Source organism: Aegilops tauschii, chromosome 3 (assembly GCF_002575655.3).
Source record: "Aegilops tauschii subsp. strangulata cultivar AL8/78 chromosome 3, Aet v6.0, whole genome shotgun sequence".
Taxonomy (NCBI): domain Eukaryota; kingdom Viridiplantae; phylum Streptophyta; class Magnoliopsida; order Poales; family Poaceae; genus Aegilops; species Aegilops tauschii.
The window spans coordinates 305,400,400-305,414,286 of record NC_053037.3 but is presented as its reverse complement, the minus strand read 5'-3'; the positions used below and the strand labels follow the sequence as shown (position 1 = coordinate 305,414,286).

General features: G+C 49.0%; 1 long non-coding RNA gene across 1 annotated transcript; it reads left to right on the top strand.

The window, feature by feature from the left end:
* The first annotated feature begins 378 nt into the window (after window positions 1-378).
* LOC141020985 (uncharacterized) lies at window positions 379-9,708 on the top strand. Its single transcript, XR_012180980.1, has 3 exons — window positions 379-712; window positions 8,322-8,393; window positions 9,648-9,708. It is a non-coding gene; the product is annotated as an uncharacterized lncRNA (long non-coding RNA).
* Window positions 9,709-13,887: the final 4,179 nt, after the last annotated feature.

Below are 13,887 nucleotides of genomic sequence, written 5' to 3'. Positions count from 1 at the left end.
ATACTCAACAATTACAAAATATTTTATTTTAGGTGCCAAGTTAATTGTGGCAGTGGACTAATTATTAATACTAAATTAGGTGCTCATTTGGCATTTTACAAAACTAAAAAAATGTAACTAAAATAAAACAGAAAAGAAATAAGATACAAAAAAACAAAAGGAAACTAAAATACAATAAAAGTAAACGTTAAAAAAAAGGAAGAGAAAAGCCCCTCCCCTCCCCTGGGCCACTTGGCCCAGTTGGCCTGCTGGCCCAGCAGGCCACCTCCATCCCTCCTGCTACCTCGCTACAGTGAGGGCAGGGGGCGTGCAGGCCATCCGTCGGCCGACCGACGCCGTGGAGGCCATCTGCCGGCTCCCCCTCACCTACAAGACCACGGCGCCCCTCCCCCTCGAACCCTAGGACGCCCCTGCCTCTTCCCCCTTCCTCCTCGCGCCGCGCCTCGCTCTCCCTCGACGCGCCCGCTCGCCCGAGCTCGCGTACGCCATGGCCGTCGACGCCATCACGGCCACCGTGCTCCCCGCGCCGTACGAATTTGTCTTGAAGCATCCTCGTCGTCGTCTCCTTCGTCCCCGACCATTGAATCAAGTTGGGAGGGCCTGTACGCTCGCCATCAAGCTCGAGTCATTCGCGTACATCGCCGGCCGCCGTCGCCGATTGCCTCGTCTCCGGTCCACCTCAGGCCTCCTCGTCACTTCCGTTGGAACCGTGGTGAGCTCTTCTTCCAAAACCCCCTCTCCCCCTGTCGATTTCGTCGCCGTAGACGCCGTCCCCGAGTTCGTCTGAACCCCCCGCGTACGCGTACGCGTACATGCGTGCTGGAGCCGCCACTGCTACGGTCTGCTCACTGCTGCTCCCTGGCCGCGCCTTGGGCCTTGCCCCGCGCCCGTCTGCGCGTGTGGCCGCCGCGCCCCGGCCGTATGCGCACGTCGCCCGCTGTTCCCGCGCTTGTCGCTACTGCTCTCTGCTCCTTGCTGCCGCTGCTCTATGCTGTTGCTGCTGCCGGCGCCCGTGCGCCGTTAGCCGCTGTGCCTGACCGCCGTGGCCTCCCTTGTCCGTCCGCGCGCGTGCCCACTCCCGCAGCTGCCCGCCCGCGCTTGCGGCCGCTCCTGCCGCTGCGTTTCACTGCTTTGCTGCCACTGCTACAGTAACTGAATGTTACTGTAGCGCTGGCTAGCTTTTGCTATTTCTACCTTCTTAGCTCCCTGGATGGCAACAAAACTATGGTCAAACAAAGTCTAACTTCATGGAAATTAATTTGTGTTGGGAGTACACATGACAACCTCCAAATTATTCCATTGGACCAAATTCAAATACGGCATGGATTAATTCCTATAAAAATGACAAAAGTCTATGTTCTGTTAAGAGAGAAAACTGAAAAACAGATTTACTGTCTTAACTACTTCAGAGCTGTAAATGGACCTGTTACAGAAGCTGTTCAGGCTATCTAATGGCATGGCCTTGTAGTGCTGTTGATATAGAGTAAAACACTTATATGTAGTGTCTTCATTAGATCTACATAACGTTAGTTATAGCCTTCGAAAAACAGCCAAGTGAAGTTTAAAAAAAACTGAACAATTCTCAGACTTAGCCAATTTTCAGGAATTCCATAATATTGTTTAAACTTCGAAAAATCATAGAAAATAAACCGTAGCTCGGATGAAAAAACTTTGTACATGAAAGTTGCTCAAAACGACGAGACGAATCCGGATACGCAGCCTGTTCGTCCGCCACACCTCCCTAGCATAGCAAGCACGCAACTTTCCACTCCGGTTCATCTGTCCGAAAACGCGAAACCCCGGGAATACCTTGCCGGATGTTTCCTGTAACACCCCGCATGTAACTTGCCATATTTGTCACTCCGACTCTTGCCATTTCGGCTATGTGATATGTTTTTCCCTCCGTTGTCGGGTTTTTTCTTTCGTTTTGTATTTTGTCATGTCATGCTTTTTCATATCATGTCATCATGTGCATTGCATTCGCATACGTGTTCGTCTCATGCATCCGAGCATTTTCCCCGTTGTCCGTTTTCCAATCCGGCGCTCCTATCTCCTCCGGTGCACCCCTCTTGTTTTCTTTCGTGTGCGTGTGTCAAACTTTCTCGGAATGGACCGAGGCTTGTCAAGTGGTCTTAATATACCACCCGGAGACTACCGGTCAAGTTTCGTTCCATTCGGAGGTCGTTTGGTACTCCAACGGTTAACCGGGCATCCGCAAAGTCCATTTGAGTGTCCAGCAAAACCCCCCTCCAAAACCAGCCCAAAGCCCACCAAACTCTCTTCCATGCTCTAGGTCGTTCGATCACGATCGTGTGGGCGAAAACCGCACCTCATTTGGAGTCTCCTAGCTCCCTCTACCTATTTATAAGTGGGCATCCCGAAAACGAAATCGCAGTCTCCCGTAACCCTAAATCGCCTCTCCGCGGGCGGACGTGTCCAGCCGCCGTCGGACAAACGCGCCGCCGCTCCCGGCCAGGGGCGTCGCGCCACGTCACCCCGCCGCCGATCCCGTCGCGCCAGGCCCGCCGGGCCCGGATCGGGCCCGCCGGCCCATCCCGCCGCCGCCGCCGCCAGTCGCCCGGCCCCGCCGACCCGCCGCCCGCCGGTCTCCTCGCCGCCGGCCGAGCTCGCCTCCGCCGTCCGCCGCTCCGGGCGCCGCCGCCCGCCGGCGCCACCGCCTCCGGCGCCGCCTCCCTCCCCAACGGCCCCGCCGCCCTCGCCGGCGCCGGGCCGCTCCGGCCGCCCCTCCTCCGGCCATCTCCCTCGCCTCCTTCCCGGTCACCGGCCCGAGCTCCTGTAGCGAGGCTTCGATCCGATCTGGTTCTCTCTGCCCCGTTGACTTTCTCGCTCTAATATTTTTCTAAGTCCTGTTAATTTTTCAGCATATGTACTTGTTCCCGATGCCGTAACTTTGTGCATGTTGCTCCGATTCGCGCGTATAATATGTCAAATTGTTCGTCTCGGGATGCTCTTTATTTTGTTCAATTTCACCATTTTCATTAGAGGTCATCTTGATACCCAAATCTTCGTTGGAAGAGGGCTAGTTGTTGTTAATCTCTGGTTCTTATCAGAACTTGGAGATTTGTCATTTTTGTATCATTTATTCTGTACATCTTTTGAGCATGAGCTCTACATGTGTTTTGAAGCATGCCATGCCATCTTTCCAGTGGTATAGTCCATGTATTTTTTTGATCTTTGTGGTGACTAGCACAAGCATGCAAAGTAGGTCCCGTAATATTTCTGATTTCAGGGACTTAGTGATTTCTCCAAGTCTTTGTCTGCTGTAATTTTGTTGCCATGTTAACTTGATGCTACAGAGACATCCATGCATATTTTGGAGATGTTCAGTAAGGATGTTTTGTAGCTATAGTTGTAGTGGATCCATTCCTGAAATTGTTTGCAATTTTAGAGTACGATAGCATGACTCAATCTTGATCTACGTTTGCTATAAAATATTTCTGGCAGATTCTTAACATGATATGCATTTTTGCCAAGCTTATTGTAGTTGATCCATACATGCTATGCAATTGTTCTTGCCATGGATAGCTTCTTAAACATGCCATCTTGCTGTAGGTATGCTTGGTTTGTCATGCATTGCTCTGTAGTGAGTGCATCAAGCTCACAAAGAGGCCTACATATTAATATTTCTGCCATGCTCTGTTTTCTGCGAAAGTCTGAAACCTGATAACGAAACTTGCTATGTTTACATGCTTGCCATCATATCTTCTGGTCCTTTTTGGCTTATGGTCAGTAAGGGACTTTTGTCATGTGCATTTAGTAGAACACTACCATGCCTTGTTTTGCTATATTAAATTCCTGTAGCATTTTGATTTCGTGCTCTGAACATTGCTACCTGATGCCGATTTCTGCCATGTCCAGTTTTTCACCAAGTCTGTGAACCTGTAATCTTTTGCACTTTTGCCATGCTTGTTTGAGCTTGATATGTTGTGAACTAGCAGTAGCTCAGTGTTCATCTTTTGTCAAGCATCTCATGTAGATTACTGTCATATGCTTTGTCGCTATGTTGGGGTGCTGTAGCTTTGTTGTGTGTTGCATTTTAAGTGCTATCTTGCTGTTTATCGCAGATTAGTGTCATTCTTGTTTTGCTCGCCATTTGCAAACCGTGCATCCGATTCCGGTGATCTTTATATCGATTTCGACCGAAATCATCTCATCTTTCCAGTGGCATGCTTGGTTTGCCAAGTTACTGCCATGTTCATCTTTTTCCTTCCGGAGCACGCGTATGCATCGCATATCATATCTTGCATATCATACATGTTTTGCATCATGTTGCTTGCGCATTTCTCGTTGTTGATTGTGGTTCCGTTTGTTTGTGTTCTTGTCTTGGGTAGAGCCGGGAGACGAGTTCGTGAACGAGGAACCTGTCGAGTACGCTTACGAGGATCAAGCTTTCGACAACTCTGAGAATCTTGCAGGCAAGATGACCACCCCTCGAAATCACTTCTATCTTTGCTATGCTAGTTGTTCGCTCTATTGCCATGCTCGCTACCTATCACTTGCTATATCATGTCTTCTATTTTCAGCCATGTCAGCCCCTAACCACCCTCTCCTAGCAAACCGTTGTTTGGCTATGTTACCGCTTTTGCTCAGCCCCTCTTATAGCGTTGCTAGTTGCAGGTGAATTTGAGTTTGTTCCATGTCGGAACATGGATATGTTGGGATATCACAATATCTCTTATTTAATTAATGCATCTATATATTTTGGTAAAGGGTGGAAGGCTCGGCCTTATGCCTGGTGTTTTGTTCCACTCTTGCCGCCCTAGTTACTGTTATACCGGGATTATGTTCCTTGAGTTTGCGTTCCTTACACAGTCGGGTGATTTATGGGACCCCCTTGACAGTTCGCCTTCAATAAAACTCCTCCAGCAAGGCCCAACCTTGGTTTTACCATTTGCGACCTATACCTTTTTCCCCCGGGTTTTCTAGAGCCCGAGGGTCATCTTTATTTTAAACCCCCGGGCCAGTGCTCCTCTGAGTATTGGTCCAAACTGTCAGTCGCCGGTGGCCACCAGGGGCAACTCTGGACTGGCCTATCGGAAGCTTGGACAATCCGGTGTGCCCTGAGAACGAGATATGTGCAGCTCCTATCGGGATTTGTTGGCACATTCGGGCGGCTTTGCTGGTCTTGTTTTACCATTGTCGAGATGTCTTGTAAACCGGGATTCCGAGACTGATCGGGCCTTTCCGGGAGAAGGTTTACCCTTCGTTGACCGTGAGAGCTTATGATGGGCTAAGTTGGGACACCCCTGCAGGGTATTATCTTTCGAAAGCCGTGCCCGCGGTTATGAGGCAGATGGGAATTTGTTAATGTCCGGTTGTAGATAACTTGTCACTTGACCCAATTAAAATACATCAAGTGCGTGTGTAGCCGTGATGGTCTCTTCTCGGCGGAGTCCGGGAAGTGAACACGGTCTGTGTTATGTATGACGTAAGTAGGTGTCCAGGACATCTTCTTGGTCATTGCTAGATGACGTCCGTTCCTTTGCTTCTCTTCTCGCTCTCATTTGCGCAAGTTAGCCACCATATATGCTTTTGCCGCTGCAGCTCCACCTCTTTGCACCTCCTTGTCCTATAAGCTTAAATAGTCCTGATCTCGCGGGTGTGAGATTGCTGAGTCCCCGTGACTCACAGATACTTCCAAAAACAGTTGCAGGTGCCGACGATGCCAGTGCAGATGATGGCGTCGATCTCAAGTGGGAGTTCGACGAGGAACGTGGTCGTTACTATGTGTCTTTTCCTGATGATCAGTAGTGGAGCCCAGTTGGGACGATCGGGGATCTAGCATTTGGGGTTGTCTTATTTTCATCTGGATTTTGACCGTAGTCGGTCTATATGATTGTATTTTGGATGATGTATGATGATATTTATGTATTGTGTGAAGTGGCGATTGTAAGCCAACTCTTTATCCCATTCTTGTTCATTACATGGGATTGTGTGAAGATGACCCTTCTTGCGACAAAACCACTATGCGGTTATGCCTCTAAGTCGTGCCTCGACACGTGGGAGATATAGCCGCATCGTGGGCTTTACAAGTTGGTAATCAGAGCCATCCCCGACTTAGGAGCCCCCTGCTTGATCGAATCGCTGGCGTTGTTGAGTCTAGAATAAAAAATGTTTTGAGTCTTAGGATTATATATATCGGAGAGTAGGATTTCTTTTTACTCCTCAGTCCCTTCGTCGCTCTGGTGAGGTCTCCTGACGTAGAGTTTTGACTATTCTCTCCTCAAATTTCACTAAAAAAATTTTTAGGATCACGCGGGTATCTTGGAATCGTTCCGATCGATTTGTGACGAGAACATTGTTCTTGGTGCCTCCTGACATTTAGGGGTTGTGGCAGTGTCCCGGGGAGTTGAGCTCCGAGGTGTTGTCGTCACAATTTTATCGTTGCAGTTTTGGAATACCTGAGTTTCGCCGACATCGAAATCTCTTTTATGCAGTTGTTGGTGAGATCACCTCGACGCCACCCAGTACTGGGGCGGGAGTTCGGGAGTATTGCCATAACTTGTATAACGGATGTTTTTCGAAGGTTGAGGTAAACGATTTCCGAAGGTTTCTTGGTTATGTGTTGACGGATGGATACAGCTGGATCTAGGGATTGCTAGTTTGGGTGATATATATTTGTGTCCCCTGTATCCCCTACACCAGATTGCATAACCAGAAAGTTTCGGGAGTTTATAAGTGGGAATTCTAGTAGCCTCAGGATATCTTTCCGACAGACGCATGATATGAGATTGGGGTTCGACGTCTAGTGGTCCGCCTGTATACGGTTGATTTTACAGTGGTCTTGTTGTGTCTTAAAGAGTCCATGGCTTTGCCGACTCGGGGACGCTTCGTATGTCATGTGCACAGCCTTGTACATGATGGTGCTGTACGATTGAGCCCGTGTGGGCCCCACCACGAAAACTTCGGACGAAATATCTATCATATGTTTGTTCCGGCTTATTCTGCAAGCCAATACTTTGTTTTATTTTGTATTGTGGTATTCGAGTTTCTTCGAATTCTTATGTCCATTCCATATCTTTTTCAAGTGGCTTCTCAACTTATGGAAGTGTGATGATTTACTACGGAATTCATTCGTTCATCTTCGTTCGAATGTTTATTGTGAAGACTATATGTTGCAATTTCTATCCGTTGATTCTACTTATCTATTTGTCTATCAAGATGCTAACGGATGTCACCCTCTTCAGGATGGCTCCGCCAACGCGTCAGAATCCGGATCACAATGAAGGGAGTCAAGTGAACCCTCCGCCACCACCTCCACCTCCGGAGGCATGGCAAGCAATCATGGCAGCCACCAACGCCAATGCTCAGATGATTCTGCAACTCTTGCAAGAACGTACTCAAGGGCAAGGCAATCAAGGCAATCAAGGTCAAGGCAACAATCAGTTTCACTTTGCCACTCTCAACCAGTTTCTCGCAAATCAGCCCAAGTCTTTCAGCTACTGTGCCGAGGCCACGGATGCCGATGATTGGCTCGTGGACATCAACAAGCATTTTGAATGTAGCAATGTCAGGCCTGAGGACTTTGTCAAGTTCGCTTCTTTCTAGCTCAAGGACCAAGCTGCTGATTGGTTTCAGCAATACAAAGATTCCAGAGGAGGTCGTGTGATTACTTGGACTGACTTCTGTCGGGACTTCAAAGCGCACCACATTCCACAAAGTGTTGTTGAGAGCAAGCGTGAGGAGTTCTGCAATCTCAAGCAAGGAAACATGTCTGTGTATCAATACAACATTCAGTTTCAGAAACTTGCTCGCTTCGCTAAACAAGACGTTCCTGATGAGAAGAGTATGATCTATCACTTCAGAGGTGGCCTTAAAGAGGATCTGCAGTTAGCTCTCATTCTTGTTGAGCCTACTCAGTTTGATCAATTCTACAATATGGCACTGAAGCAAGAGGCTGCTCAGCTCAAGTGTGAGGCTTCTAAGAAGAGAGTCAGGGACGCAGTTCAGTCTTCTTCTTCCTCACTTGTGACAGCTAAGCAATAGAAAATAAACTGTAGCTCGGATGAAAAAACTTTGTACATGAAAGTTGCTCAGAACGACGAGACGAATCCGGATACACAGCCCGTTCGTCCGCCACACCTCCCTAGCATAGCAAACATGCAACTTTCCACTCCGGTTCATCTATCCGAAAACGCGAAACCCCGGGAATACCTTGCCGGATGTTTCCCCCCTTCGTCGGTATCACCTACTACCGCGTTAGGGCACACCTAGCACCGCGTATTGTCATGTTACGCTTTGTGTTGCTTTGATTGCTCTGTTATTTATTATGTTCCCCCTCCGTTACTTCTTTCCGGTAGACCCCGAGACTACCGGTGACCCCCAGTTCGACTACGGAGTTGACGACCCCTCCTTCTTGCCAGAGCAACCAGGCAAGCCCCCCCCCCTTGATCACCAGATATCGCCTATTCTTCTCTATACTGCTTGCATTAGAGTAGTGTAGCATGTTACTGCTTTCGATATCCTATCCTGATGCATAGCCTATCCTTGCTACTACTGTTGTTACCTTTACCTGCAATCCTACATGCTTAGTATAGGATGCTAGTTTTCCATCAGTGGCCCTACATTCTTGTCCGTCTGATGTGCTATACTATCGGGCCGTGATCACCTGGGCGGTGATCACGGGTATATACTTATATACTATATACATGACACATGTGATGACTAAAGTCGGGTCGGCTCGTAGGAGTACCCGCGAGTGGATCTTTGTGGCGGAGCGACAGGGCAGGTTGAGACCGCCTAGGTGAGAGGTGGGCCTGGCCCTGGTCGGCATTCGCGATTACTTAACACGCTTAACGAGATCTTGGTATTTGATTTGAGTCTGGCCATTTGGTCTATACGCACTAACCATCTACGTGGGAGTAGTTATGGGTATCCCGACGTCGTGGTATCAGCCGAAGCTCTTTTGACGTCAGCAACTGAGTGGCGCGCGCCGCATTGGACCGTAAGCTCGCGCTTGTATTAAGGGGGCTAGGTCTGCTTCCGGCCGCGTACGCAACGTGCAGGTGTGCATAGGGCGATGGGCCCAGACCCCTGCGCGCATAGGTTTAGACCGGCGTGCTGACCTCTCTGTTGAGCCTAGGTGGGGCTGCGACGTGTTGATCTTACGAGGCCGGGCATGACCCAGAAAAGTGTGTCCGGCCAAATGGGATCGAGCGTGTTGGGTTATGTGGTGCACCCCTGCAGGGAAGTTTATCTATTCGAATAGCCGTGTCCCTCGGTAAAAGGACGACCCGGAGTTGTACCTTGACCTTAAGACAACTAGAACTGGATACTTAATAAAATACACCCTTCCAAGTGCCAGATACAACCCGGTGATCGCTCTCTAACAGGGCGACGAGGAGGGGATCGCCGGGTAGGATTATGCTATACGATGCTACTTGGAGGACTTCAATCTACTCTCTTCTACATGCTGCAAGATGGAGATGGCCAGAAGCGTAGTCTTCGACAGGACTAGCTATCCCCCTTTTATTCTGGCATTCTGCAGTTCAGTCCACTGATATGCCCCTTTACACATATACCCATGCATATGTAGTATAGCTCCTTGCTTGCGAGTACTTTGGATGAGTACTCACGGTTGCTTTTCTCCCTCTTTTCCCCTTTGTATACCTGATTGTCGCAACCAGATGCTGGAGTCCAGGAGCTAGAGATCCCGAGGATGATTCTACCTGGAGTTCGGCTTCGAGGAGTAGTTAGGAGGATCCCAGGCAGGAGGCCTGCGCCTCGTTCGATCTGTATCCCAGTTTGTGCTAGCCTTCTTAAGGCAAACTTGTTTAACTTATGTCTGTACTCAGATATGATTGCTTCCGCTGACTCGTCTATGATCGAGCACTTGTATTCGAGCCCTCGAGGCCCCTGGCTTGTATTATAATGCTTGTATGACTTATTTATGTTTTAGAGTTGTGTTGTGATATCTTCCCGTGGGTCCCTGATCTTGATCGTACACATTTGTGTGCATGATTAGTGTACGGTCAAATCGGGGGCGTCACATTTGACCTGGCCAACCAGTGAGTTGACCTGCTGACTTCATCTTGACATTATGCTGGCGTCACCGCCGCACTGTTCTGGATAACGTTGTTTTAAATAATTAAGACAATTAGGATCTCGTTATCACTTTCACCCGGAGAGCCCCTTATTACTGATGATCGTCTGTTGCACGTGAAGACCCTGAAGATACTCTATGCTGATAACCCGAGAACTTGTGTTCATCGCTTTTTGCAATTCCCTTTCATCGATAAACTCCTATGGATAACCACATATACTTGCCATTCATACAATGTTTCCCAAATGATCTTGTTATTACAAGATACCCCGAAATTCTCTCTGTTGTTCCGAGAATCCTTTGAGCTTACTACCTTGCTGTTCTTTGTCACCTGAATACCCCTACGGATAATCCTCGCACTTACCGAGTATCTGCTCATCCCCAAATGATTCATGTATTTCACAAAGTCTCGAAATACCATTCAATCTTCCGAAAATCCCCAGCAACCTATTGCTCTGGAATTTCTTGCTTGCTTTAATTATGATTAATCCCATAAGTCTGGTATCCTATTGGCATCCTTTGTCATTATCTTGAGTCTGTTGATTCTATATGTTGCGATGCTCGCATTCCTCAGTCGAATCCTAGAATTCATCCTTTCGGCTCAGATGTCATTTGAACTGGAGCTGGTTCTCGACTAATCAAATTACTGTCGATTGTATCCCTAAGGCTATTCAACTTATCCATCCCTAATTAGAGCATTGCTTCGGATCCCTTGATTTGGAAATCATAATCCCTTTGCCTTTGAGCTTTGAGTTAGTCAGTTGTTTCTATAATCTGATCCCCTTGCATTCTTCTTCCTCTGGTGGAGTACCGTTGCTCACGTCAGATCCCTTGTGGACCACCAGATCCTTTGTTGGATTTTATCCGACAGCGTCCTTCATATTCAATAAGCCTGTGAGCTTTTCCTCGGATACATAATGCCTTTGGTAAATTGTATCCTCTGCTTTGTCAACCATGCTCTACTTTTGAGCTTGTGTTATTTACTCCTGAAGTTTGTAGTATATCTTTCTACGATGCCCCGATGGGTTGAAACTATGCCTTCCTTAATCTGTGAGAACCCGAAAGATTTTGCAGGACATACTTATCTGGTATTGCACCAGGTAAAACTTTCGACAACTAATGTCATTATCAAAATACGAGAGGCGAATGGAAGGTTATGCATTGAAGAAGTGGGAGTCGACCTTGAACCTTTGAGTTCATGCCCATGGGCACGATGTAGATCCTATCATGGAAGCTTCTCTTATAATAATTACCCCCTTGTAATAAGTTCATCTGGTATCCGTGGACGTGGTTCCGACCATGTTTCTCCTTGATTCCGTTTCTCGTGCAAGTTTGAGCACTTGTCTTCTGCAGGGCAATACCCTAGTCCAACCTTTACCTTGATCTGTCGTCGAGTATTACCCCCTGGTATCTCGAGATTATCATGGAACTGCATAACTTCTTATGAGTTCTTCATCAAGTGCTACATTCTCACTGATCCCAATTTTCCACGGGCTCTGAGTTATTAGTCACTCGAGAACACCGATAAGAAAATCGATTCCGCACTCCGATTCAATAACTCTAAGTAATTCTTGTTGCTTACGAGTGTAATAACCCTTCAAGTCATTCCTAGCCTTATCGGCTATATCATTATCGTGCAAACTTTTAACTGTGCTACCCGGTCCTTCCCGGAACACAACTTTCGGTGATGAGCTAAGCTTACGTCGATATTCCTCGTCATATTAGTTCGCCTTGAACAACAGGCTTGATTTCAAGTTTGTGCCTTCCCCTTGGTTCCATTAACCTATCGCTTCATCATTCCTTTGACTTGATGTCATCGCCGATCGATTACATCTTCGTGGAGCCTCTTGACAAAATTTGCCGTGAACATCATCAACATTTTGACTCCTTCCAGGATATCAATGGAATTCTTGATGATAAGTGCCATCCTCGTTCCTTGGTAATTTGAGTTACCATCGACAACAACCTTTCATTCCTTACATCACTAACTTGATCAAATTATGGAGCTCCTTGCTAACCAGCCTATGTTATGTTCTACCTTGGAGTATTACCATCTTTTATGTCAAGGATATTGTGAGGATTTCTCCACCTCTTGAGAATTCTTGATATAGTAATACTTCTCGCCATCTCTATTTGTTATCTGATCCCCGTGTTGTTTCTAAACGAAATACCGACAAATGATCTGTGATGTGTAAATTCTAAACTTCTAGCAACCCTAATGCTTTGAAGTTATTGGCCTATAGTTTCAGTCTACGTCTATGGCTTAATGAATCATCATTCGAACATTGATCGTGCTACCTAGCCCATATTTCGGTGCACCTTTCAACCAATGTTTAACTGTGTATGTTTTCCTTGAGCATACGTCATTAAGACATTCGATCTAGCTATGTTATCTCCTTGTTGACATAGTTGGGGAAATCCATGTCGGGGTAAACGGCCACGGGTAGCCTAACCGACTACCTCTGGCTCTTCAAGAAATTTATCAGGCCTTTGGGCCTTCAAGCACTCCAAGCGTTTGGGCCGCCTTCCATGGCCGGCTACCACTAAGGCCGACTCCCGGAAGGCGACCCAGCCTCACCGACTCCTCCCCAGGACGACTACGGGGTAGCCGACTCCAAGAAGCCGGCCAAGAAGGACGCCGACTCCTAGGAGCCGGCCAAGACCGCAACCACTCCTACATAACGACGACCTGACGGGGTATGGCCACAGTGCGGCTCACGACCCCCGAAGCCCGAGGCGGGCATGGCTACAGGAGGCCGTACGGGAGGGATGTCTCCCGTGCGGCTCGGCACTGTAGCCACGTTAGCTTCGACGTCATCCACGACCCACTCCTGTACGGCCCAAGGACTGCGGGCCCCTTCAGCAAGAGAGAGGCGTGAAGGCGGCCCGGCTCTTCCTAGTCGGCCAAGAGCCTAGCCGGCCTCCAGAAGCCGGCCACTCCCTTCCTCGAAGCAGGAGCCCCATTAAGGAGACGAGACGAGGTGAGGCTACAGTGATAGCCCCCGAGGCGGCCCACTGTAGCCACGCTCACCTCGACAAAGCCCTCATCATCAGAGGCGCGGCTACAGTAAGCAGCCGCCGACAAAACCCTAGGCGGTGGGACCGGCCTGTCGACCAAGTAGCCGGCAGCCGGCGGGACCCAGCAGCCGGCGGAGAAGCCGGCGGGCGTAGACACTGACGGCTGGGACCAGATCCCAGACGGATTACCATTGTACCCCCGGGGGGTAGGCCTATATAAACCCCCCGGAGCGCCCATGCAAAGGGTTCGCACCTCAGCAGAGTTCGCTTCTAAGCATAGCACACACACACACCATAGATAGAGAGAAGCAAGAGCTAGCCTTGTTCTTCTTCTCCCTTGAACCCAACAGCTCTAGGAGCGATTGTAGCTACCCTTTATCGATCTAGTGATCATGCGGAGACCCCGTAGAGCAAGACTAGGGGTGTTATCTCCTCGGAGAGCCCCGAACCTGGGTAAGATTCGCCGGCGTGCATGTCTTCGCCTCATCCCGTTTCCAGGCACCGGTGACGTTTTATTGGCTCCCACAATGATAAGCCATCCCTTGGCATATGTCGCACCAACCACCCGACATTTGGCGCCCACCGTGGGGCCAGGTGCACCGTCGTCCGGAGACCTGTTCTGGACGGGAACCCTTTTCCTTCCCCACGAGCGCAGCCAGCCTGCTGCGCCCGATGGCGCTTGCCCCGACGCGCTGCAAGGCGTCGACGATGCCTGCGCAGCGAGCCGCCTCGCCGATCTGCTTGGCGAGACTTGCATCTCCGACGAGCCTGCGTCCGATGCAGGCACCGACTACCCCGAGAGCCGC